Source organism: Aquila chrysaetos (genome assembly GCF_900496995.4).
Source record: "Aquila chrysaetos chrysaetos chromosome W unlocalized genomic scaffold, bAquChr1.4 W_unloc_1, whole genome shotgun sequence".
Taxonomy (NCBI): domain Eukaryota; kingdom Metazoa; phylum Chordata; class Aves; order Accipitriformes; family Accipitridae; genus Aquila; species Aquila chrysaetos.
Genome location: NW_024470321.1, coordinates 5,256,611 through 5,283,984, shown reverse-complemented (window position 1 = coordinate 5,283,984; position 27,374 = coordinate 5,256,611). Strand labels below are relative to the sequence as shown.

The window sequence follows — 27,374 nt, the reverse complement described above, 5'->3', positions numbered from 1 at the left end:
TCTGCCAACAAAAGAACTAAGGGCTATCAAAAAAAAAAAAACCCACCCTAAAAAACCCAACTCGCACACCAATGTGTGGTGGTTCTTAAAGCAGCAAACTTGTTAGTCCCCCAAACCTGTATGGTTTTTGAGAGAAGTCTGGACAAGTACTTGAAAGAAAAAAACCACTAAGAATTATTAAACAGCTCAGAAAGTCCTCTGAGCAGATAATAGAGGCTGTGAAAATAGTAGAAGAAAACAAGAACAGGACAAGCAGTTGGAGATAACTTCAAGGAAATGTCTGATGGAAAAAGATACTGTTAAACAGAAACCAAGCTTAAAGACAGATGGCTGTTCTTACCCTTGGCTTCTAGATAACTTGAACAGGGTTAGAGAAGGAACTGTTGCTTTGGTCCAAAGTGGGCTCAAGCAACTGAATTATTCAGTGACATGATGTGGCAGGGGATGCAATGTTATCCCTCACCCTTTTTATACAGGTAGCATAATTTGTTGCATGAGAAGGCTAGAAGAATTGCTTTGACAGATGTGCCAGGCTGCAAAAGCCATTGGAAACACAGAGTTGGAAAACAGGTTTGCAGAGGGTATGTATTTCACTTCCACAGTGTAAAAAGTAATTCTAGAAAGCATATGAAAGGCAAGTTTTGGGTATAGGTTGGGGGGGGGGGGGTTTGAATGATTTGGGAATATAAACTTCTGCTATTGACTTCATGGTAAACAGTATCATTGCTCTCTTTCCAGGTACTATCTATGTTAGAAAGTTTGACTTAAAGAGGTAGTGTTGCATGAGGCATACTGACACATTAACCAAGTTTATGGCTGAAAATGGATGCACAATGACTTCTGTTTAAGACTTGTATCACTTTACTGCAGAGTATCACATGCCTGTCACTATACTTAAAATAGATAGGGATTGTTTCAGTTATAATTGCTAGATATTTATGCTTTTTCTTTTTCATAGGAATTATAAAAATCAAGAGATGTGTTTGCTGCAAGCCTTTACCTGTAACAGAAGGTATCTTCTAAAAACATTACTAGATCAATTCCCTGTTGTGGTTTAACCCCAGCCAGCAACTAAGCACCACGCAGCCGCTCACTCACTCCCCACCCACCCAGTGGGATGGGGGAGAAAATCGGGAAAAAGAAGCAAAACCCACGGGTTGAGATAAGAACAGTTTAATAGAACAGAAAAGAAGAAACGAATAATGATAATGATAACACTAATAAAATGACAACAGCAATAATGAAAGGATTGGAATGTACAAATGATGCGCAGTGCAATTGCTCACCACCTGCCGACCGACACCCAGCTAGTCCCCGAGCGGCGATTCCCCGCCCCCACTTCCCAGTTCCTATACTAGATGGGACGTCACATGGTATGGAATACCCTGTTGGCCACTTTGGGTCAGGTGCCCTGGCTGTGTCCTGTGCCAACTTCTTGTGCCCCTCCAGCTTTCTCGCTGGCTGGGCATGAGAAGCTGAAAAATCCTTGACTTTAGTCTAAACACTACTTAGCAACAACTGAAAACATCGGTGTTATCAACATTCTTCTCATACTGAACTCAAAACATAGCACCGTACCAGCTACTAGGAAGACAGTTAACTCTATCCCAGCTGAAACTAGGACATTCCCACTTCACATTATGGAACAAGTTCATCAGCTTCACATGCTACTTCCATCTCAAGTCAAGACATTATTTTTAATGGTGTGTATTTAAACCACTATTATAGCCTCACAATCTTATCCCATTATTGCCACGTGCTGTTTACATCTTGTTTGGGTGTGGTCTGCATGCTCATGTAGTTCAGCTTTGCCACCTTCCACAACAGCTTTAGCTGAGCAAGAGGGTTCAGTGGTTAGTCACTAGTATTCTCTTGAGCGTCACTCTCACTTGCATTTCTTTAAAAGCTATTTAAACCAAAATTGGACTCCTCACCATGGCAAGGCTCACAGCAGCTCCCTCCCTGATACACGTTTCTCACAGCCCCTGCAGCTGCAAGACCAACTCTACCTACAGTATCCTTTCCTGCATTCCTTTGAACATACCACCTCAGGTTCCTTGATCTGATTCTGCAGCTTGCACTCTCCCCCCCACTTCACTAAGTCATACTAGTAGAGGTGCTAGGTATAGTGCTGCATGAAGTGCAATAAATGAGAAGCCTTCTCTCGTGATCCCTTCTCTTCCTACATCATCTCTTCCCTTCCTACTGCAAAGCTGAGAACTGCAGAACACAGTTTAGGGAGATCTTCCACACTGAAGGCTGATTACCCAGCATGTGGCTTCAGCTGCACACTAGATGAGTTTCAGTTTCCATTTAAATGCTGAATTCGCTCAGCTCAGTTTAGTGCTCCATTTTCTACTGCTTTTCCAGCATGCTCTTACCTCACCTTTCTGTTTCTGGAGATGAACACTTCAGTTCTTTCAGCTAAGGGTTTTGTTTTGTTTTCTTGGTTTGAGGTTGGTTGGGGGGGGGGGGGTATTATTTCCTCAACTTTCAACTCTTTGTTCTCTGTAACACCACTTTCTACTCATTCTTGGATTACCAAGCATCAATAAGACATCCTCTTAATCACCAACACCTTTCACTAAACTTATTTTCCTAATAAAAAATACCCTCGTCTCTTCGACCCCTGATACTTCTCATTCCCTGCACTCCTTTTCTTAGAAGTTGAGATTGTACCAAAACAAGGGGTAGGATTATGTTTTAGTCAACACAGACATTTAATAACAGCTAATGCAGTTTGTATGGTCTCCCAGACCTGCTCCAAGATTTGTTTTTCTAATTCTTTCTAACAACTAAAAAATAAAAAAGCTTTATCTTGAAACAAACCATACCCTTCTGACTTTCAGCTGATAAAGTTTTATTTTGGAGGTGGTTATTCCAGGTGAGCTTCAGTTCTTGGTAACTGAATTCTTCAGCATGACCTCAATTAGTTCATGTCTCTGAACCAGAAGTCTCTCTTCCTTGATCTGTCCCTTCTCATGAAGATTTATCCATGGCACTCTCTGGTGGCAGCCAGCACAACTGCTTGGCTGCCACTGAGTTAACCAGTCCTGCAGCTTCAAGTTTAGCTGATTTCCTGTTCCTTGGTGTTCTGGTTTTGGCTGGGATAGAGTTAAATTTCTTTCTAGTAGCTGGTATAGTGTTATGTTTTGCGTCCAGTATGAGAAGAATGTTGATAACACACTGATGTTTTCAGTTGTTGCTAAGTAATGTTTAGACTAAGTCAAGGATTGTTCAGCTTCTCATGCCCAGCCAGCAAGAAGGCTGGAGGGGCACAAGAAGTTGGGAGGGGACACAGCCAGGGCAGCTGACCCAAAGTAGCCAAAGGGGTATTCCATACCATGTGACATCATGCCTAGTATATAAACTGGGGGGAGTTGGCTGGGGGGGGGGGGGGCAGATCACTGCTCAGGAACTAACTGGGCATCGGACGGCGAGTGGTGAGCAATTGCATTGTGTATCACTTGTTTTGTATATTCCAATTCTTTTATTATTATTATTATTGTCATTATATTATTGTTATTATTATCATTATTTGTTTCTTCCTTTCTGTTCCATTAAACTGTTCTTATCTCAACCCATGAGTTTTACTTTTTTTTTTTTCTGATTCTCTCCCCCATCCCACTGGGTGTGGGGGGGGAGTGAGTGAGCGGCTGTGGGGTGCTTAATTGCTGACTGGGGTTAAACCACAACACTTGGGATAGCCTTTCACTCATCAATACAGCTAAGCATCACATGCTGGTTATTGTGAACACCCTTTTAGCACTCAAAATGCACACAAGAAATGGTAAAGGGCTTTAATTTCCCATCAGACTGAAAAAAATTAACAAGAGGCTGTAGAAGCTGGCAGCAGGAAACACTTTCATGTTCTGTCCTTATTCTTAAAGGCCTTTTTTTTTCCCTGCTTACCTCATACACAGTTCTCTTCTATTATACTTGGGATTTAGAATTTGGCTAGAAACAAAAGGTATGGTTATATAGAGGCCCACATGTTTCTGTAGTTGGCCATTTCCACCTCAGTTATTTGAAAAGCTCTTGGGCAGGGACAATTTCATGTTGTCTAACAGCTAAAATGACCTCTCATCATTGGCCTAGAGTCTGCCTCTCTAGCCATAGTACTATTACTACACCCAGTTCAAGGAGCTTTCCCCCCTCTCCAGCAATTTTCAAAGCATCAGGAAGACAGGTCTGCTTTCCTCTGGACCCAGCCTGCAATTCTAAGGTGCTTTTTATAAAAGCAGCATTTAAAACCAAATACACACACCTCCCCTCAGGAATTACTTCAATGAGTACAGCTACCAGTGCTCCCTGAATGAGTCCTGTTAAAACATCACTCCAATGATGTCTGTAATCAGAAACACATGAAAGACCCACACGGATGCAGCAATAAGACCAATTTGTAGAGTAGGACATACAAGTCTTGCCCAGTCTCCTTTCATTCTGGCTTGAAGGTAAAGCTAAGAGGAAAAGAATTGTTATAAAATGCAGTAAATAGAGAAGCAGTTAGTTAAAATTGTCTTGGGTCTGTTCAAACAGTTGAGTTGGAACATTCGTGGATATTATCATGTCTCTCAACACTGATTTCAAATGCTATGCTCTCACAAGTATGCTAAGGCACAGTTTGATAGTCAACGTTGATCTTTATGTTTTATATAAAACTACACAACACTATTATATTGTTATCATACAGAAAACAGTATTGCTGTATTTGTACCAATGTGACAAATGAATATTTTGAAAATAAAGGAACTGGTAATAATAGAGCCATTTAAGGCTTAGAAAGAATCCAATGGAAATCAAACCAGTATTTTACTCCTACATTGACTACAGGTAAGTGTGTCTTTTACAAAGACTAGCTATAATTGATAATATCTAGGATCACATTCTTCAGTTGTCACTGGTGTATTTCACTGAATGCTATTCCTAGTCCTTTCTAGCTGCATATAGGAAACATCATCTGGTTAATAGAACCGTAATGCCCCTTACCAGCATTTCACTTGTTGCTGAGAAATATATTTGTGAGCCTATGAACACAGTATGAGCATCCAGAGCTGCTCTGGTAGCAACATGCTCCTATTAATGACAGTTATTTCACCATGCTATCTTCCCTGCTATCCTGTTTCTGAGCACCTGTCTGATCTTTCAGTAATATCATTCAGCTATGATCTATTTCTCTTCACTCCTCCATCCTCCTGTTTGTTCTTTCTTTTTAAAGTGCACAAATAGATTTCATAGCAACTTTCTTGTAATAGGATTAAATAATCTACAGTTTTTTCCCCCCACTAGCTAATGCTTACTCTATAATACCTCAGTTTGCGCCATGGAAGGTTTAGATTAGATATTAGGAAAAATTTCTTCACCAAAAGGATTGTCAAGCATTGGAACAGGCTACCCAGGGAAGTGGTTGAGTCACCATCCCTGGAGGTATTTAAAAGACATGTAGACGTGGCGCTTGGGGACATGGTTCAGTGGTGGACTTGGTATTGTTAGGTTAATGGTAGGACTCCATGATCTTAAAGGTCTTTTCCAACCTAAATGATTCTATGATTCTATAATGAAAATATGTTCTGTATACCAAACACATCCTGAACACAAGTTTCTTCTTAATCTGTGGTTTAGTACTTCATTTCTAAAAATACACACAGGAATGAAGAGAAACTCACAGCCACTTGGTGGCTTGCAAGAAGCCACAGGCATGAATGGAAGGGTCTCTGCAACTGGAGAATTATTTGCTACTCTTAACATTTCTAGCATAGCTTTTAAGTATTTGCTCTTCCACCAAGCGGTATTAATATACATATACATACACCTGCCTACCTAATTTTAAAGTATAGGGACTTCTATTTCCTAGACAGACTTCTGGAATTCTAACCATACAGCTTCAAGAGAGTTTCCTTGAAAAAAAAAAGTTTTGAGGTTTTTTTCCCCCCACCCAGGAAGAGTTTTACTTATACCTATTGATTTGTTCTGTCACTGTCAAAAATGGTTTTCTTTAATGGGATTTTATGTTTCCTGGTATCAAAAGGCCTTGGTAATCTCATTTCCTACAGGTGTCCTATTCTGTCCTAAGGAACAGAAGAACAGTTTCTCTTTGGAAATGTACTTATTTTCCCCCTGTGGTGGTGCAGCCCTCAGGGATACTCTGAGATCTCAGGATAAGCCATGCAGCTTTGGGAAAAAACTCCCATTGTGCTATTATCTTGGTTGCAAGTGCAGAGACTTATGGGCCCCAGCCACCCCCTGGCCACACCTGGGCCATCTGCTGCCTGAATTGTATATCAGAATGACTCAGCACAAATTGTGGCCAGAATGTAAAATAATGACCAAACCCAATCATCTTGAGACCCTATAAATAGCCATCCAAGGAGAGACATTTTGAGTTTTCTGGGACTGCAGCAGGCTGTGTGACCCAGTATATATTAACTACATTATACAACCTCATCTTGTGATCTATCTCAAAAATATTAATAAATCCTAAATTGCTGCTAAACCAAAGCCATGTAACAAAATCTCATTCGCGACAGCCCCAGAGAGAGAATATGGTTTTCCTAGAGAGAACTCCCCCATGACATGGGGGGATCAGAACACTTCTGAATTTGTCCAAGTACAAGAGGTCAGGGTCTGGAGGATAAAGAAAGGTGCAGAAGGACAGTTCTCTTATGAAATAAGCCTTTCTTTGAGAGACCATAGTAGTCGATACAAACTTTGGGAGAGAGCAAGTAAATAGGCTTAGCATTTACCTTTAGTCATGTCTAACTTTGGTTTCATGATATCTACCTGAGCATTAAGAAAAAGCTGTATGGGATTACTGGTTTGCTCTTTTAACAGTCACAAGATTCTACTGCAGTTATAATTAGTATCTGGATCCATTATTGGCTACAGTTAGAAAAGCTTATATTTCGAAGCAAGTCAGCTGATCCAAAAATTCCCAAGAGCCACAAACAGTAGTCAGTGCTGCAGAAATCCACCATAGGGATTTTTACCAAACCAAGAAGCTCTGAAACAGTAATAGATAAGCCAACTCCAGTGTGTACACATATATGTGTCTGGCTTTGTGATTTCTGGAGTGGAGGGAGGGGATATGGAGGTAATGTGTTTTGGGTTTGATCTTAAAAAAGGGATTGCTTGTTGTTGCTGTACGGAGGCATAAGCAATCTTGTCCGGTCACATCAGCCAGGGTCATCCGGATGTTTTCTTTGGCTTGCGGCGGTATCCATGACTACGTCCATCCGAGGACTGTGAGGAAGATGGACCATCCGTACATTCTTGTGCCGTCTTGCTCCGCGAACTCAGCCCAGCAATCGGTAGGTGCCAGCTTTACGTGGGTGTCCCCACGGAGGCAACGATGGCCTTGCCATATACTAGCCCGATGCTCTTCGGAAAATCCCGGTATTTATACATTTGCAGAGGAACGCATTTCAGCACACATGGCCAGCGGGTGCCAAAATTCGCCTCGGTTGCAACATGGGGAGCCTATGACACATGCGCTCGCTGGCCAGGCGTGCTGCACGAGTCATAGCCATCCTGTCTATTGGTTCACGGGCTTTGTGATGCAGTTGCAAGGCACAGAGAATCTTGACCTGTTATGTTGGCCAAGGTGACCTACAAGATCTATGAACACAATTAATTAAACACAGTAAAAGCAAAATTATACCTAAAAAAATACACAAGAATAAAAGAAACCCCGATTTTTAACAAAGATACAAACCAACTCCTAAGTCCCCATCCTGCAGCTGAATGCTCTAAGCTGAAATGACAGCTTTCTTAATTGCGTTAAAGCTCTTGCAGCAGCTTCTTGCCTCTGCAGTTCTGTTATCTTGTTTATTAATTGCTCCACTGTCCAAGTTCCTCATGTCCGTTGTTTTTCTGGTGGTTCAAAGTCCTTTCATACTGCAGCTGTCACGTACTCCGGCCCACTCATGCTGACTGCGGCCTACTTATGCTAACTCTAAATAATCAGGCTCAAAGAAATGTTCCCCATTTTCCATGAAGTCTCCCACAATTCCCCCTTTTTGTTTTTTGTCAAGCCAAGTTACATGAAATGCTTTTGGAATCATATGTTCAACTATTTTTATGATACGTGGTACAATCATTACAACTGCTAATATTACAATTAAAATAACTAAGCCATGCATAAGCAAATCTTTCAACCATCTTGTAATTCCAAGACTTGTTAGCCATCCACTTAACCCTGTGTCAGTTATCGTGAGCCTTTTACTATGAATCATATTGATATCGGGTGTTAGTAACGTAAGTTGTCTGAGGCTACGTGGCCTCGCGTTAAGTTTCGATGGAATTCCTCTCCCACGCTCTGTTCCCACAAATTAAAAACATCCCTGCAGGTAAAGCAGCTGGAATAGAAAAAAGAGTGTGATATTCTGGAATAGATATAGTTACACCAAGCTGTAGCATTTCTATATACAGGCAAAATAGCATTTACATTCTGACCCTTTCAAGTGGTGTTATGGGTGTAATTAAACATCACACAGGCATTCATGATGACTGATCCTAACAACTCTAACTCTTGAGGTTCTTGCATTACTTGAGGCAGGTGTGCATACAGCAGGAAAAGTAAACATGGTATCTTGCGGAGGCACAGGCCAGCACACACAGACCAATGTGATCAGGTGAAGTCCACTTTACTAGAGCATCAGACATCATTTTATACATTAGTTACATCTGTACATGCGTTTAGCTATTTTACTATTGGTTGCACACATTATTCACGCACTGTCCACGCGTCTAGTTACACTTAATGATTGGTTATATCAACACTGTACACGCGCATAAACATAAAACATAATTGGTTATACTAACTAAAACATACAAGACTTGTCTCCGTCTAATTGGTCAAGATAAACTGCCGAAGTGAGGTTGTTTGTGCCAAGTTCTCTTTATCGTGGAATGCGCACCTGTGTTTTTCTAATTGGTATCTTTCTTATTTTTGTCTTCTGTTTATTCTGTTCAAGGCCTTCTAAAGGCGTCTGGAATGCTCTTGTGACCATTAGCTAAAAATGTTCCACAACATTTCCCCCCTTTTTCTTTAAAAAGAGCATTAACAGATCTAGACGCCACCATCCGCGAACTCAGCCCAGCAATCGGTAGGTGCCAGCTTTACGTGGGCGTCCCCACAGAGGCAACGATGGCCTTGCCATACACCAACCAGATGCTCTTCGGAAAATCCCGGTATTTATACATTTGCAGAGGAACAGATTTCAGCACACGTGGCCAGCGGGTGCTAAAATTTGCCTCAGTTGAAACATAGGGAGCCTATGGCGCATGCGGTCACTGGCCAGGCGCGCTGCACGAGTCATAGCCATCCTGTCTATTGATTCATGGGCTTTGTGATGCGGTTGCAGTGCACAGAGAATCTTGACCTGTTATGTTGGTCAAGGTGACCTACACGTTAGTTTTTGGCTGAGGTGGTATTCACATTGTCACACCATCTAGGGTGTTCCAGATGATGATGGTCGTACAAATCGAGCGGGAGTCCATCGTGGGCCTGTGAACTCAGCCCTTTGCAAAGATCTATGAATACAATTAATTAAAACACAGTAAAAGCAACATTATACCTAATAAAATACACAAGAATAAAAGAAACCCCTATTTTTAACAAAGATACAAACCAACTCCTAAGTCCCCATCCCGCAGCTAAATGTTCTAAGCCGAAATGGCAGCTTTCTTAATTGCGTTGAAACCCTTGCAGCTCCTTCTTGCCTCTGCAGTTCTGTTATCTTGTTTATTAATTGCTCCACTGTCCAAGTTCCTCATGTCCGTTGTTTCTCTGGTGGTTCAAAGGTCCGTTCATATTGTAGCTGTCACGTACTCCGGTCCACTCATGTTGACTGCGGCCTACTTATGCTAACTCTAAATAATCAGGCTCAAAGAAATGTTCCCCATTTTCCATGAAATCTCCCACAATTCCCTTCTTTTATTTATGAGCAATCCAGACTTGACTAATAACTTGGGATGCCATTTTCCTCAACAAGCTAACCAAACAAGGTAAAATTATTACAATAGCTAAAATCACGATAACTACAACAATACCCATGCGACATAATTCTTTAAGCCAACCTGTTATCCCTAATGACCCAAACCATTCATCCAAGGGGTTCTTCTCTACTACCACTTTATTCATGTTATCTTTCAACTGCTGCAACTTTTCATGTATAGACTTCGAATGACCTGATATGTTCATACAGCACATTCCTTCAAAATCCTCACAGCCATGTCCTTGTGCTAACAATAAAAAATCTATAGCCGCCCTATTTTGTAAAATAGCATGCCTTATGTTTTCTGTGTCTTCTAAGAGATCATTTATAATACTAGATGTAAGATTTAATTGCTTCGACGTCCAACATGCTAAACGTTGCAACTCCCGTAACGCATTACCCGCTGCAGCCCCTGGTGTAAAAAGAGATAGCAGCACTCTTGTGGCCTTGCCTAACAGTCGTACGTTATCGTTACAATCAGGCCCAAGATTTTCTATAGATCCCTTGTGTCTTCGATTGTCTGTTAAATTCAGTAACTGAATAATAGAGGGTGCAAACAATGTAAGCTTACCCAAGTAACATGGTCCGCCAAAAGATCTCACTGGGATGCCGTGCCAAGCACGATCACCGCATATCAAAAAATATCCGCTTGGTAAAGCCTTGGCGGTATAATTAGTACCTATAAATATCTTACTCCCCTGGGTTTCTGCTCCCACGGCTCCTACACAATAATCCCTACTATCCATAAACTTATACCAAGAGCTTGGAGTAGATACATTTGTCCACCCCGACATATTGTGTTGCCGATAATAATTAATTCCTGTGCTAAACCCTCCTGCCAAATATACACATGACTTATTACCATATGTTGATCCTACTACATCAAGCTCTTGCGGATCCCAGGGCAATGTAACATTAAGAGAATTGATAATCTTTGCAGTTGCTACCCCTGTAAGATTTTGACAATGCTGCTGTGGGATGTGCGACGAATACAAGCTGTAACAGGTCTCATTGATCTTTGTTTCATTCAAAGCACTGCCATCAGAAACCCATGCTCGAAAATCTGGCAGGTACAAATATGGCACTCCCACCAAACATGTTCGAAATGGATCTGAGGGTGTACTCATTGAGAGGCAAAAAGACTGTTGTCCTGTCTGGGTGGCCCAGGTTATCCACATATTTTGCCTTGGGTTAATTCGGTGTAATGGTAATGCTGGCTGTACCACCGCACATATTGCGATGAGGCAGCAAAGTGTTTCCACCAACGGTGGCGCACCTAATACCCTCTTGTGTCGTTCCATGTCTTGTCAATAATCTGATAACTTCTGGGCATCCGGACGTTTACCCCACACTGTTTCCCCACTTTTTTTTTTTTTTTTTTGCAAGATTCCCTTTATTTCACAAAAGAATCCAACTTATATATGTTTCAGCAAAGATCCAGAAAGTACTAATGACTCACAGCCAATACTACTAGCACAGGAGGGCATATCTGACCCAGCTGGGATGTTTGCCAGTCCTCAGAACAGTTAAAGATAAAAACATTCCATAGACATACTCGTGACTGTCTTCAGCCACATCTTCCCAGGCCTACACAAGGCCATCCTCCAACCTGACCTTGTAAAACTAGTTCTTCAAGGCTTGGCAAACATGCAGCACAACAAATTCTAACAGTCACTCTTGAAAACAAATGCCAGGTGTTCCGAGCTGCTCCCACATCTCCCCCTTTTTTGTTTAGGAACATCAGATTCACGAGGAAGGCAGCGAGGACTCTAGCTTCGAACTGACGCAATCCTCGTACTGCTCCTCAGGTGATTCTGATTGCTGCAAACACACAAATGATTAATAATTCTCCAATAGCAATATAAATTCAGATACACAAATTTAAACCTTCAAATCATATTTTTGGATTTAAGCATTCAACAGTATTAGACAATTCTTTGAAAAACACCTTATTCTGCTAATTTCATATATACACTTTCATTCCCTTGTAAAGGAGTTACACAGAGCCCTTATTTTTGAAATTCCCAATTGCAATGTAATTTCATTCTATGTTATAATGCATTTTGTCTATGTGATGGGTTGATCCTGGCTGGACACCAGTCACCTACCATAGCTATCCTATCACTCTCTCCTCCACAGCTGGACAGGGGGAACGGGAAATGAGGTTTTGCTGTTAGTTCATCACACATTATCTCTGTCACTTCATCCTCCTCAGTGGCAGCACTCATCACACTCTTCCCCTGTTCCAGCGTGGGATCTCTCCCACGGGAGACAGTCCTCCACGAAGATCTTCAGCATGGGTCCCCTCCACAGCGTGCAGTCCTTCAGGAGCACACTGCTCCAGCGTGGACCTCCATAGACCGCAGGGGAACGACCCGTCTCACCATGGTCTTCACCACGGGCTGCAGGGGAATCTCTGCTCCGGCGCCTGGAGCATCTCCTCCCCCTCCTTCTGCACTGACCTTGGTGTCTGCAGGGTTATTTCTCTTAGATGTTCTCACTCTTCAGCTGCCATGTCTGTGTGTTCCGCAACCGCATCTCTCTTCCCCCTCTCCAGCCGTTTGTTTTCATTAATTTTTTTTTTCCTTCTGTCTCTTCCTCTCTCTCTTTTTTTTTTTTTAAAAATTATTTTTATGCAAGCCAAGTTACATGAAATGCTTTTGCAATCATACGTTCAACTATTTTATGATACGTGGTACAATCATTACAACTGCTAATATTACAATTAAAATAACTAAGTTATGTATAAGCAAATCTTTCAACCATCCTGTAATTCCAAAACTTGTTAGCCATCCAGTTAAACCTGTGTCAGTTATCGTGAGCCTTTTACTGTGAATCATATTGATATCAGGTGTTAGTAACGCAAGTCGTCCGAGGCTACATGGCCTCCCGTTAAGTTTCAATGGAATTCCTCTCCCACGCTGTATTTCCACAAATCAAAAATATCCCCGCAGGTAAAGCAGCTGGAATAGAAAAAAGAGTGTGATATTCTGGAATAGATATAGTTACACCAAGCTGTAGCATTTCTATATACAGGCAAAATAGCATTTACATTCTGACCCTTTCGAGTGGTGTTATGGGTGTAATTAAACATCACACAGGCATTCATGATGACTGATCGTAACAACTCCAACTCTTGAGGTTCTTGCATTTCTTGAGGCAGGTGTGCATACAACAGGAAAAGTAAACATGGTATCTCCTTGCTGTAGAGCTTTTTCTCGACAGCGTTCCATCAAGCTATGTGTATTTTTTCCCAAATCATTAAGTGAATCGTCACGGATTAGACAGAGGCACAGAGTTAGAGGGATTAGCAGGAGAAGGAGATACAGGCAGTGCAGCAAAGCCAGGTTCTGTTGTAAGTTCTGCAGACCCTGGAGAGGGAGTACCAGGGGATTGGGGTGGGGGGGTGGGGGCCGGCGGCGGCATGGCGGCGGTGGAGGTAATGAGGGATATAAATGCGGCTCTTTTTCAGAGTCCACCCTGCCTGATACAAAAGAATTATTATCGGAATCAGAATCCTGCTCGTTAACGGTCTGCTTACAAACTGCCTCCTCAAAAGCAGTATCAGGTTGTATTGATATGATTTTCTCTGCCGGCTGTAAATGCACCAGCGTAGTATAAATGAATTTCCATGTCGACAACAAGGTTTTAGCAAGCATTCGCGAGTCATGTGGAGTTAAAGTTGATGCAGAAAATGTATGGGACAAAACTGCCTGCGTAAAAGGAGATTTTAAACCATACTGAGCAATTGTAACTTTTGTTTCTTTTATGATTTTCCAATCAAATGGAACCCATTGATTAGGTCTACCCCCAGCCCCAGCAATAATCAGAAATGCTGTGGGAGCTGCTATGATTTCTCCCTCAATTAAGGCATCGCGAATAATTCCCCGCGCAGGTAAAAGGGGTGCATCAAAGGATATGGCTGGTGGTTTTTCTCGCTTCACAGCAGGCTCCAGCTGTGCCAGCTTTTCTATTACTGACCGCAACTGCTGCGAAGTGAGCTCCGGCCCCTCTTCGTGCTCTTGAGGTGATCCGGGCGTAGACGAAGGCAACGGAGGGTATATGCTAGGTATAATTTGTTCATGTTGAGCGGCGATATCTGGGGGCTGTTTTTTCCTAGGCAGATTTTTACTCGCTTCCTGATTCTGTAGGGTTTCCTTTAAGTGTACGGTTAGGGAGGCTTGGGAACTGTCAGATGGCTGATTAATATCGGCAGTCCCAGGGAGTGGAGCAGAAGTCAAGGGCACAGGAGCAGGCAGACAAGCTCCGGGAAAGCCAAAAGTTTCTCTCGCTGCATCATGTTTTTCTCCCTTCGTTTCCCCTTCGCTTGTGGTTGGAGAGAGCGCAGCAAAAGCAGAGGCAGACGCTTTACGATCTGCTTTCATTTCTTGTAGAGTTGTCTTAATTAATTTCCATAAAGTTGCAAGACCTTTAACTTCTTTAGACCCGTCACTAATTTCATCCCATAGGGAGGTTCCGATAGCTTCCCGGGTACTAAGCTCAAAAGTTGTACCCACACTAATTAAAAGGTTTCTGTCCTTGTTCCATTGTAAAAGCCGCTTTAAACAAGCTTCATCATATTTTATGCCTCTCTTTGAGAGTATATGGAGGAGCTTAACTACTGATTCTTCTTCTTTGGAAAGTGTAGACCCCATCTCCTCCCCCGACCACTCACCTCCTTTACGGGTGAGTTCTCACCTCGCCTCCTTTACGGGTGAATCCTCACCTCGATGGGCGAAAAAACGACAGCGCTGTCTTCCTGCCTCTATGGGCACACCAGCCGGGGCAGCCGGTCTATTGGTCGGGATCCTCCCGTCCTCCTCTTATCCTGCCGTTCGTTCTCCAAACGTAGCGCAGAATTTGGGGGTCCCTGTTCAGGCGTCAATTGCGGGAGCATAATCATGGACTCAACGACAGATCAATATGATCATAGTTGAAGACCCTTTACTAGAGCATCAGACATCATTTTATACATTGGTTACATCCGTACATGTGTTTAGCTATTTTACTATTGGTTACACACATTATTCACGCGCTGTCCACGCTCCTAGTTACACTTAATGATTGGTTATATCAACACTGTACACGCGCATAAACATAAGACATAATTGGTTATACTAACTAAAACATGCGAGACTTGTCTCAGTCTAATTGGTCAAGATAAACTGCCAAATTGAGGTTCTTTGTGCCAAGTTCCCTTTATCGTGGAATGCGCACCTGTGTTCTTCTAATTGGTATCTTTCTTTTTTTTGTCCTCTTGTTTATTCTGTTCAAGGCCTTCTAAAGGCATCTGGAATGCTCTTGTGACCATTAGCTAAATATGTTCCCACAAAGTCACATTAGGGCAAAGGAGATGTAAGATCAGAAATGTGATCCAGATTGCAGAACTGCATCTCAATTAGTTACATCATGTTCATCTTTCAGGTTCGGTTCTCCTGACTGCCGGTTAATTTCTGTTGCAAAGGGAGCTCTTTATGTTTCTAGATCAAGTACAGCCCCATTTCATCATCCACTGTAGGCCAGAAGAAGCTTCTAAAGTTAAATATTTAAAAGACACTCATTCACTACCATATTTCAGCTTTTTCCTTCCCTGTAAACTTCCGGCAAGTGTTAATTGTAGGTGACCTGACCTTCCAATTCTCAGAAGTGGTGGATAATTTGGTTAGGACTGGAAGTGTTCCCAGATCAGCCATGTTACATCTTGAATTACAGTAATGACAGAAGGGTGAGAAGTAGTGTTTAAGGAAAAAGTTGCACCATTTGAATAATAATAAAAATATATCTGGCCTTCCATTCATCTCCTCAACTGCTTTGGTATCCAAGCATCTTGAGAATTTTTTGACATATCTTTTCATAAGTGAAAAATACTAAATTATGTTCTGATGAAAACTCCTGAACATTTAACTTTCAGTGCTGTAGAACACTTCACAGGTTAAAAGCTCTGTAACAGAAATCATCAGAATGCTATACACAACATACCAGTATGCCCCTAGCAAACATGTAGTTAACAAGTCTGCAGCAGCTTTAGAGACATTTCTGATTCACAATGCTGTTAGAAACTACCAGATTAGATAAATTATCATTCAAGCATAACTAAATGGATTAAGTGCAGTTTGATTTTTGACAAAGCTTTAAGAAGTTTCAAAATAAAGCTTGTATGAAGTGTTCCAATAAAACAATATGTTTCATCTTAGAAATACTCCCAGTACTGAGAAGTGGGGGAAGGGGGAGAGAAGAAGAGACACAGGAATAATTGTTTAATAGAGATGGACTGACCTAAAGCAAGTATCCCAGTCTCTTGGCTTAGGTTTAAAAATCCAAAGCAAACCAATTGCAAAGGTTATCTAATGAAACAAGGAAAACCAATAATATCCATTAAAATGGAAGTGAGTAATGTATGAAGATTTTTTTTTTAAACACAGTTACAGTTTTGAAGGTGCTTTTAGTACATAGAACAGACAATGTAAGAGTTTCATAAGTTTGGTTTAACTTCAAAACAAAGTTAGTTATGCAGGTTAGTCCCATACCAGCCATCTGGCACAGGTGCCTAGCTACTGGGAACTGCTTGAAGTGATTTAACTGCACTCACTGGCATGCATGTGCACAACCTGCAAAAGAGCTCTAAACAAAGCTGAAATAAAATTCCTGGCAAGTGATTAGTAAAGGGCACCACCTTGGCAATTGTGTTGAAATAAATTATCAGGGTCAAAACAGTCAGCTCTAATTTCCTAAAGATTTCTTTGAAGATTACATTTTGAGTTTGCAATGGCAGACTGCACAGCTTGTTTTGAGTGCAGTCAGCATGGGAGCAATATATCAACTGAAGTACGGAACTGCTTTTTCCATTAGACATAAACATAGACATAACTCCTTTAGAGTTTTAATATGAACCTGTACATTAGTAATACAATTATAATTATGAACCTTAACAGCTGTGTTATCTGTTACAGCAAATGGAACAAAGTGACAGGCTGAAATTAGAGACCTTCAACTACACAACATTAAACTTCAGAGAAAGTGTTTCGCACACACATACACATCCCTGCTAGCTGCATGAGTCTGCTTTGGAGCCTAATAGCATTCAGACTGCACAAAGTGCCTCTGAAATAGCTAGATTTGTACAACATGGCTTAATATTTACCACCTTAGGTTCAAAGGTTTCACTTGTGTGTATGTGCTTAGTGAGCTGAGGAATAAACCAGAAAGGACAGCTTCTTGATCTCCCTAATCACTGGGTTTTCAGTGTTCCTCCAAACCCAGGACTCTGAGCTTTCAGGTCCCACACCATCACCATACTCAGTAAGAAAGCTAAAAAGTGATATCTAACAAAAATATTTAGAAGTCAGTGATTGCAGTACTGGGACAAACCCATACTGCTCAGCTAAAATGCAATAAATACTGCATCCAAGAAAATTTTGTAGCAAACTTGGGAAGCCTGAGCAGGTAGATGAAGAGTTCATCTTCTAAATACCCATACCACTGCTCCCTTCCCCAACCTTTGTATTCAACCGTCCCATTAAGGGAAAGCATAGATTTCAGGAACAATTATTAAAACATGATTTTGTTTTAATTTGATGAAGTTTTCTAAAAACTAAAAGCAAGCTCTGAAAAATTAAAGTATGTCCTCAGAATTGATTTCCAACATGACAAGCTTCCAACTACAAAAAGTTTGAACAGCAAATTCCTTTTAATATATACTATAGAAGAGAATTAAGACAACCACTGTGGTGGGTTGACCCTGGCTGGGTGCCAGGTGCCCACCAAAGCCGCTCTATCACTCCCCCTTCTTAGCTGGACAGGGGGGAGAAAATATAACAAAAGGCTCGTGGGTCAAGATAAGGACAGTTTAATAAAATGAAAGCAAAGGTCGCGCGCGAAAGCAAAGAAAAACAAATGATATTATTCTCTACTTCCCATCAGCAGGCGATGTCTGGCCACTTCCTGGGAAGCAGGGCTTCAGTACGCATGGTGGTTGCTCCGGAAGACAAAAAATGCCTTCCCTTCTGCCTCCCTTTACTTAGCTTTTATATCTGAGCTGACGTCATATGGTATGGAATATCTGTTTGGTTAGTTTAGGTCAGCTGTCCTGGTTATGTCCCCTCCCAAGATCTTGCCCTGCCCCAGGCTGCCATTGAGGGAGGGGGCAAAAATGTTGGGGAGACAGCCTTGATGCTGTGCCAGTGCTGCTCAGCAGTAGCCAAAACACTGGTGTGTTATCAACACCTCTCTAGCTACTAATGCAGAGCACAGTTCTATGAGGGCTGCTATGGGGACTATTAACTCCATCTCAGCCAGACCCAATACAATCTCCACCAAAAAGACTGTGATGGGTTGACCCTGGCTGGTTGCCAGGTGCCCACCAAAGCCGTTCTATCACTCCCCCTCCTCAGCTGGACAGGGGAGAGAAAATATAACAAAGAGCTTGTGGGTCGAGATAAGGACAGGAGAGATATCACTCATCACTTACCGTCACGGGCAAAACAGACTCAACTTGGGGAAATTAACTCACTTTATTACAAATCAACCAGAGTAGGGTAATGAGAAAAAAACCGAATCTCAGAACACCTTCCCTCCACCCCTCCCTTCTTCCCGGGCACAACTTCACTCCCGGCTTCTCTACCAACCCCCCCCAGCAGCACAGGGGGAACGGGGATGGGGTTTACGGTCAGTTCATCACACGTTGTTTTCTGCCGCTTCATCCTCCTCAGGGGGAGGACTCGTCACACTCTTCCCTGCTCCAACGTGGGGTCCCACCCACGGGAGACAGTCCTCCACGAACTTCTCCAACGTGGGCCCTTCCCACGGGCTGCAGTTCTTCACGAACTGCTCCAGCATGGGTCCTTTCCACGGTGTGCAGTCCTTCAGGAGCACACTGCTCCAGCGTGGGTCCCCCACGGGGTCACAAGTCCTGCCAGAAAACCTGCTCCGTGGGCTCCTCTCTCCACAGATCCGCAGGTCCTGCCAGGAACCTGCTCCAGCGCAGGGTTCCCACGGGGTCACAGCCTCCTTCGGGAAACCCACCTGCTCCGGCGTGGGGTCCTCCACGGGCTACAGGTGGATATCTGCTCCACCGTGGACCTCCATGGACTGCAGGGGGACAGCCTGCCTCACCATGGTCTTCACCACGGGCTGCAGGGGAATCTCTGCTCCGGCGCCTGGAGCATCTCCTCCCCCTCCTTCTTCACTGACCTTGGTGTCCGCAGAGTTGTTTCTCTTACATGTTCTCACTCCTCTCTCCGGCTGCCGAATCTGCCTGTCCCAACTTTTTTTCCTTCTTAAAAATGTTATCACAGAGGCGTTACCACTATCGCTGATTGGCTCGGCCTTGGCCGGCAGCGGGTCCGTCTTAGAGCCGGCTGGTATTGGCTCTCTCTCGAACACAGGGGAAGCTTCCAGCAACTTCTTAGAGAAGCCACCACTGTAACCCCCCCCCCGCTACCAAAACCTTGCCAACAAAACCAATACAACCACTTAAAGTACATCCACTGTCAGTGCTCATTTGCAGATCACCTGCACCATTCACCCAGAAACAGAGGTTACACAAGACACTGTATGTATGCACATGCATAATACACACACACACTCTTAATTGGTTACTTAGGAACCTGCTATCATAGCTAAAATTGTTTGCTTAAAGGGCTAATTGTCAAAAGACTGTTTAGAATTACATTCTCACATCCTTCCGTGGAAAGGAGCTGAACCACTATTTTCTACTCCCAACTTTGCAGTGTGTTAATCAAGGAAGAACATGTAATGCTTATGCCTTCCCAATCTCCAAAATGGAAACAACTGTTCCATATCTCATACCAACAGCATGGTAATTAAGCACTTTACATCCCTGGAATGAAAAAAAGCAGTTTAGTTTAACCTGAAGATTATAGAACATTGTTACACATGTGTAATACCTCTGCTTTTTCCTGCTCTTTAAAACGGAGAAGAGTGGGGAGTGAGAGGTTTGATATATGCATCTTTTGCTCTAACAAATACTGCCCCCTCCACTTTCAGGAGTTTAGAAACCTGAACCATCTTCTTATACAATGCTGAAATCACTTTGTTATGGAACTAGTGACAATATTTCAGTTTCAAAAATGTGAAAGAAAGTTTTTGAACTGCATTCAGGAAGACTTCTAAATTATTTTTAATTTTTTTTTTTGAAAAAACAAAAGCTAGACCGAGCAATTACCCAGTTTTGAAATTCAATCCAAATTTTTCAGTTGCAGTCCAAAAGGACAATAAAATTCCATCACAAAAGGACACATCTGAAAATTATGAAATCCAGTTTGGAGCAGATTTTTATATATAAACAAGTCAAAAAGCCCTCATACCTATGTTTCCATAGCAAAACAGAAACAAACCAACAATACCTCAACTGTAGATGTTTTAAGAGACAAGAAGACTGGGACACCTCCAAATCTACACCTTAATTGAGAGCTCAATAAATAAGCTCCCGAGTAAAAGTTAGTGGATTGAAGGGTTCAAGAAATTAAACCATATGTTGACCCTTCTCCTTTTCACTCACCATAAGGTACAGCTGGAGATGCATAAAAAGGAAAAGCAAAGTCATTAGAGAAGTTCAGCAAAGAGGAAGCTCACTTAGATCTTTAGAGGTCAGGGTTCAAGTCTTTCCCAAGCCTGAAGAATATGAAGAATTGCTAAGTCTTCCTTTCAGGCTCAATAAGTAATTGTTGTATACGGGGGGGGGGGGGGGGGATGACGACACACCACACCCCCCACAAACATCAACCCCAAGGTATCTTAGAATCCACTAGTTAGAATGGGCATCTCTAACACCAAAATACAGATTCAAGTTTCTAGAGACTGGAGGCATAGGAACCCAGGCATCTCACATCCAGAAAGGCTTCTCCGAGGGAAATTCAGCTGCCTCAAAATCTGCTGGAAGGGCAACATGGCAAGGTGAAAGCAATTCAACAGTTTTTTGTTTTTTCTTTTTTTTTTTTTGACACTGCTGCTGGACAAGCTTAACAGGAAAGGTGCTCCCTGTTAATCTGTTACTCAGGAGCAAGGATGAACTAGTTGGACACGTCAGCAGCAGCCTTAGTTGCAGTGACCATGAGATGACAGGATTTCAGGGACAGCCTCCTCAGAGTACAAGGACATTCCATCCCCTTGTGGAAGAAAACAAGCAGGAATAGCAAGAGGCCATCTTGATTCAGTGGGCAACATCTGACTGAGCTCAGATACAAAAAAATCATGAGAAGTAGAAATAGACTGCCTATGAAAGACAAGTATTGAAGCATCATCCAAGCATGCACAGAAGGAATTAGGAAAGCCCAATTAGCTGGAGCTAGTGAGGGATAAAGGGCAACATGAAGGTCTTCAACTGGTAGGTCAGCAGCAAAACAAAGACAAGGATAACATGGGCCCACCACTGAACAGGGTGAGCTACCCTATGACAAAGGGCATAGAAAAGCTAAAAGTACTTAGTGCCTTCTTTGCCTCAGGTTTTGAAGTCTTTTCCAACAAGATCTCTCCAGCATCCCAGGTCTTCATGCTTAGTAGTAAAGCTTAGAAAAGAGAGGTACTATCTAGTCAAGGAAGATCTAACCATGATTACTTAAAGCTGGACTTGCAAGTCCATGAGACTGGATGGCTTGCATCCAGTAGTGCTGAACAAGGTGGATGATGCTGTGATGAGGCTATTCTAGATTATCTTTAAGAAGCCATGCTAAGGAGGCAGGGGGTCCACCTGATTATTAGAAAAGGGGCAAGAAGGACTGAAGGAACAGATTTTCCCAACAGACTGTGGAATCTCGAGAGCTCTTGAAAGAGTCAAGATACACAGGGCTTTGTCAAAACTCTACAGGTACCCCTGCTTTAAACTGGAGGTTGGACTAGATGACCTCCAGAGGTTCTCTCTTGTATATACACAAAGGCTTCCTAAGCATCCAGCCACATACCAAAAGTATTTAAGCCATTCTTGCTAGACATTGTAACAAGGTCTCCACAGCCTCCAAGATGATGTGGACATTAACAATACTGGAGGGGAAGAAATCAATTCAGCAGTAAGAAAAGGTTCAATGAAAAAAAACAGAAGACAAAGATTCACAGAATTTCATAAAATATCTCTAAGGTATATTCAAAAGGATAGAAAACATTAGCTTTTAAGAGAAGCCAGCATGTTTATTTTCTGAAATGTTTTAGTATTTTTCTTGGTGAAATTTTAGAAAGGGTTTTTTTAAGTAGTTTTCACCATCATTTGCAGGTAACAATCATCCTGAAATACAGTATTGAAAATACAGATTTATGTTAATTTCATAACCCAATTGCCAGCTATTTATAGTTTTGGATTATCTGAATTGATTCTTTAACTTTTAGCCATTAAATTAATTTGTCCCAACTAGTTTCTGCGTCAGAGACTTTTGTGACTACTATGGCACAACAAGCAAATCAGGTACACTGAACATGCAAGAACACATTAATTAAAAGCCTTTTGCTTTCAAAGGTTATAAGTTCAACAGAGCATTAGCAACAGTTGTGTTTCACATTCTTTATTGAGTATTGATATTACAAACCTACTTTTTTCTCCTACATTACTGCAAGAAGTGATTCTAAAACCAGAAAATTTAAGGAAGTATGCTTTAAAGTTTTAAAGTTCTAGGAAGACATAATTTGCACCAGCAGTAACTGGAACTGACATTTATTTCTTCCCTAGTATATTACTGTCCCTGTGACATTATTCAGAAGAAAATGAGTAATAATGCTGCATACTTCATGCTAAAACATTTATTCTTAACATTTTGTAGATAAAATGTAAGTTTAAATAGTATCAGATTCAATATACCTGACCTTTACACAAGGCTTTAATGTGCTGTTTGTGCTGCCAAGTTTATAACATGATATATACACAAAAGTGACAGCGCAATGCTAAATTAAATTCTAAAAATACTGTAAGCTGCATATAGAATCATAGAATCATAGAATCATTTAGGTTGGAAAAGACCTTTAAGATCATCGAGTCAAACTGTCAGCCATGCCCACTAAACCATGTCCTGAAGTGCCTTGTCTATGTGCTTTTTGAATACCTCCAGGGATGGTGACACCACCACTTCCCTGGGCAGCCTGTTCCAATGTCTGACAACCCTTTCAGTAAAGACATTTTTCCTAATATCCAATCTAAACCTCCCCTGCCGCAACTTGAGGCCATTTCCTCTCGTCCTATCACCAGCCACCTGACAGAAGAGACCAACACCCACCTCACTACAACCCCCTTTCAGGTAGTTGTTGTGGCAGTACATCCCGCCCCCCCCATCCTGCCAGCAGGAAACAAAACTTCTCCAGGAAGGGAGAAGGGGAAGGAAACCCTGGAGGCTGCAGGTTGAAATTTGAACTGGCCAATCGAGACATGCCAGGTACACTAAGGTGACCTTCTTGGCCAATAGAATTAAATGACCACAGGTCAGATTCGACAGGGGTATAAACGGGGTCCCGCCAGAGGACACGTTGGCAGTCCTCCTCGGAGCAGCGGGTCTGCAGTCGGGGACTCCCCCTCGGGTCGGGGCACCGCCCGAGGTAATTCCTCGAGGGAGAGAGCCCTCAGCTTTTAGGTGAGTGATACGCTCGTTTTGGAGCCATCACTTTAAATCTTGGGGATTCTTGAGTCAGCTGTGTAGTATTAATTCTCTTTGCATCGAGCCTGTGGTTTTATAAAATGTTACTGGACTTCTAACTAACTTTTGCTGAAGAATAAATCTGAGTTTTAACACCTGTTGGATTTGGTTAGTCGTGCATCTGTAACAGCTGTAGAGACTGATAAGGTCTCTTTCCCTCAGCCTCCTTTTCTCCAGACTAAACAACCCCAGTTCCCTCAGCCGCTCCTCATGAGACTTGTGCTCCAGGCCCCTCACCAACTTGGTTGCCCTTCTCTGGACACGCTCCAACACCTCAATGTCTTTCCTGGAGTGAGGGGCCCAAAACTGAACACAGTACTCAAGGTGCAGCCTCACCAGTGCCGAGTACAGGGGAACAATCACTTCCCTGCTCCTGCTGGCCACACTATTTCTGATACAGGCCAGGATGCCGTTGGCCTTCTTATGACAAGGTCACCCATCTAGTTGACCAAGGGAAGCTGGTAGATGTGGTGGGTTTTGATTTTAGCAAAGCTTTTGATACTGTTTCTCACAGTATCCTTCTGGATAAACTGTCCAGCACACAGTTAGACAAGTCCATAATAAGATGGGTGAACAACTGGCTGATGGGTTGGGCTCAAAGGGTTATAAGTAAATGCGGTTACATCAGGCTGGTGGCCAGTCACCAGTGGGGTTCCCCAGGGCTCAATTTTAGGGCCAGTGCTCTTTAATGTTTTAATAAATGATCTGGATGCAGGAATCGAATCTACATTAAGTAAGTTTGCCGATGATACTAAACTAGGAAGAGCTGTGGACTCCCTTGAGAGTAGAGAGGCCTTACAGTGAGATCTGGATAGACTAGAGAGCTGGGCAGTCACCAACCATATGAAATTTAACAAGAGCAAGTGCTGGATCCTCCACCTGGGACAGGGTAACCCTGGTTATACATACAAATTAGGGGACGAGAGGCTGGAGAGCAGCCTTGTGGAAAGAGATCTGGGGGTTTGGGTTGATGGCAAGTTGAATATGAGTCAACAGTGTGCCCTGGCAGCCAAAAGGGCCAACCGTGTCCTGGGGTGCATCAAGCACAGCACAGCTAGCCGGTCGAGGGAGGTGATTGTCCCACTCTACACTGCACTGGTGCGGCCCCACCTCGAGTACTGTGTGCAGTTTTGGGCTCCTCAATATAAGAAGGACATCAAGCTATTAGAGTGTGTCCAGAGGAGGGCGACCAAGATGGTGAAAGGTCTTGAGGGCAAGACTTATGAGGAGCGGCTGAGGTCACTTGGTTTGTTCAGCTTGGAGAAGAGAAAGCTGAGGGGTGACCTCATCACAATCTACAACTTCCTCTAAGGGGGGCAGCGGAGGGGGGAGGTGCTGAACTCTCTCTCTGGTGACCAGTGATAGGACACGAGGAAGTGGAACAAAGCTGCATCAGGGGAAGTTCAGAATGGACATTAGGAAAAGGTTCTTCACTGAGAGGGTGGTCAGTCACCGGAACAGGCTCCCCAGGGAAGCAGTCATGGCCCCAAGCCTGTCAGAGTTCAAGGAGCATCTGGACAACGTCCTTAGTCATATCTTTTATTTTTAGGTAGTCCTGTGAGGAGCAGGGAGTTGGACTTGATGATCCTTATGGGTCCCTTCCAACTCGAGATATTCTATGATTCTATGCATAGTAGAAGCACACAATAGATTTTTCACACTGGAAACATTTTCTTATAATGAATTAAGAAATAATAAACAAAGATTATATTTTTCTTTTTAACTGTATAACTGAGCATGAATCTTTGAAGTTCTATTACTACACAGGAATAATAGGTTCAATTCAGAATATATGATTTTGTATGCGATATTATGATTGTCCTGTCTTCATTCTTTTTACTTCTACCTGCATATTTATTTTATGCAAATGAGGGTAGATGGTAAGAAGTTTGCCTCTAATAATTTTATCCAACTGATCCAGAAATACACCTCTGGGTTACAGCTCGAGAGCCTACTGACCTCCTCCATCTTGCTGCAAAACTGACTACAATCAAACTCTCTTCTTAGTGACTTATTAACTGTAAGGTATGTACACATGTTTTGGGTTTGTGTGGCGGGGTTTTTGGTAGCAGGGGAGGGGCTGCAGGGGTGGCTCCTGTGAGAAGCTGCTAGAAGCTTCCCCGCCTCCAAGTCAGACCCGCCTCTGACCAAGGCCGACCCAATCAGTGACAGTGGCAGCACCTGTGGGATAACAGTTAAGAAGGGGAACCTGCAGTGGCGGAGGAGATTGGAATGTGAGAGAAACACCTATGCAGATACCAAGGTCAGTGAAGAAGGAGAAGAAGGAGGAGGTGCACCAGAGGAGGTGATGCCCCTGCAGCCTATGGTGAGACAGCAGGCTGTCCCCCTGCAGCCCATGGAGGACCCCATGCTGGAGCAGTCGGATGCCCCCAAAGATGGCCGTGACTCCATGGGAAAGCCCCCGCCGGAGCAGTCTGTGACTGAAGATCGGCCTGTGGAAAGGACCCATGCCAGAGAAGTTCGTGAAGGACTGTTTCCTGTGGGAGGGACCCCACGGTGGAGCAGGGGAGGAGTGAGGAGTCCTCCCCCTGAGGAGGAAGGAGCAACAGAGACAAGGTGTGGCAAACTGACTGCAACCCCCATTCCCCATCCCCCTGTGCCACCAGGGGGAGGAGGTAGAGAAAATCAGGCGTGGAGTTGAGCTAGGAAGGAGGGAGGGGTGGGGGGAAGGTGTTCTAAGGTTTGGTTTTACTTCTCATTATCCTTGTTTTGATTTGATTGGTATTAAATTAAATTGATTTTGTTTCTTCCCCAAGTTGAGTCTGTCTTTTGCCCATGACCATAGGTGGTGAGTGATCTCTCCCAGTCCTTATCTCGACCTACGAGCTGCCTTTATATTTTCTCCTCATCCCACCGGGGCCGGGGGTGCGTGCAGTGAGCGAGCAGCTTCATGGTGCTTTGTTACTGGCTGGGCTTAAACCATGGCAAGGCACATGACCAAAAAGCATTGAAATCACCCTTTCAGATGTAGGGCCTAATTTAGATAAGAACCTCAGAATTATTTACTGGGTCACTGCATTGATGATATCCACCTGTACAGTACTATGTCCCAATTTAATCTACCCTCCTTTAACCACGCACGAACTTACTTGCAAAAGAAGCTGTAAACAAAAGAAATATGCGAAAGCCTGAGTTGAAAGCAGAGCACAGAAGGTGAGCTCACATTAAAGTCATCACTTCATAGCAAATTTTTAACCAGACAGGAGAGCTTACTTACATAATGTTCTAGGGAGCAACAGGGACAACAGACAGAAGGGAACAAAACAGTAGCTGTGAATACAAACCTAACATCAGTTTCTTAAGAGATGATGTCCTGGTTTCGCCTGGGACAGAGTTAATTGTCTTCCTAGTAGCTGGTACAGTGCTATGTTTTGGGTTCAGTGTGGGAAGAATGTTGATAACACTGATGTTTTCAGTTGTTACCAAGTAATGTTTAGACTAAGTCAAGGATTTTTCAGCTTCTCATGCCCAGCCAGCAAGAAGGCTGGAGGGGCACAAGAAGTTGGGAGGGGACACAGCCAGGGCACCTGACCCAAAGTGGCCAACAGGGTATTCCATACCATGTGAAGTCACATCTAGTATATAAACTGGGGGGGAGTGGGGGTGGGAGGGATCGCTGCTCAGGAACTAACTGGGCATTGGTCAGCAGGTGGTAAGCAATTGCGTTGTGCATCATTTGTATATTCCAATCCTTTTATCATTATTATTGTCATTTTATTAGTGTTACTAT

General features: G+C 42.9%; 1 long non-coding RNA gene across 1 annotated transcript; it reads right to left on the bottom strand.

The window, feature by feature from the left end:
- Positions 1 to 9,368: 9,368 nt before the first annotated feature.
- Positions 9,369 to 25,297, bottom strand: LOC121232907. The gene is made up of 3 exons (XR_005931755.1): positions 25,285 to 25,297; positions 20,958 to 20,961; positions 9,369 to 9,512 (listed from the first exon to the last, which is right to left on the bottom strand). It is a non-coding gene; the product is annotated as an uncharacterized LOC121232907 (long non-coding RNA).
- Between the last annotated feature and the right edge of the window lie 2,077 nt (positions 25,298 to 27,374).